A 545-nucleotide genomic window follows, 5' to 3' on the forward strand; every position below is an offset into this window, starting at 1 on the left:
TCTCGTGGAGGACCGGCCGCCTCCTTAAACACAGGCCGGTGGGAACGGTTGGCAGAATTGCGTGACGGCCGCCTGCTCCCGGCGTCCGCACGTGAACGAACACCCCCTCCCGGGGACGGCCGTCTGCTCCCGACCGCCGTCCTTCACCCCCTCACCTTCCGGACCCCCGTCTGCTCCCGGCGGGCCTCCGAGTACCCCCACCTTCTCCCGAACTGACCGACAGGCAATGAGACCCGCCTTGGTAGGGCCCCCACCGGCCCCGGCTCGCGCCGGCGTTGGGTGGACGGTTCCTCCCCACTTGCGGGTCGCTCTCCACGGAGGACCGGTCGCCTCACTAAACATAGGCCGGGCGAAAATCTGCGAATGTTATACATCCAAGGAGGGAGGACCGGCCGCCTCCTTAAACCACCGGCCGGGCGAAAATCTGCGAATGTTATACATCCAAGGAGGGAGGACCGGCCGCCTCCTTAAACCACCGGCCGGGCGAAAATATGCGAATGTTATACATCCAAGGAGGGAGGACCGGTCGCCTCACTAAACATAGG

The sequence above is a fragment of the Syngnathus typhle genome, unplaced genomic scaffold, assembly GCF_033458585.1.
Source record: "Syngnathus typhle isolate RoL2023-S1 ecotype Sweden unplaced genomic scaffold, RoL_Styp_1.0 HiC_scaffold_203, whole genome shotgun sequence".
Taxonomy (NCBI): domain Eukaryota; kingdom Metazoa; phylum Chordata; class Actinopteri; order Syngnathiformes; family Syngnathidae; genus Syngnathus; species Syngnathus typhle.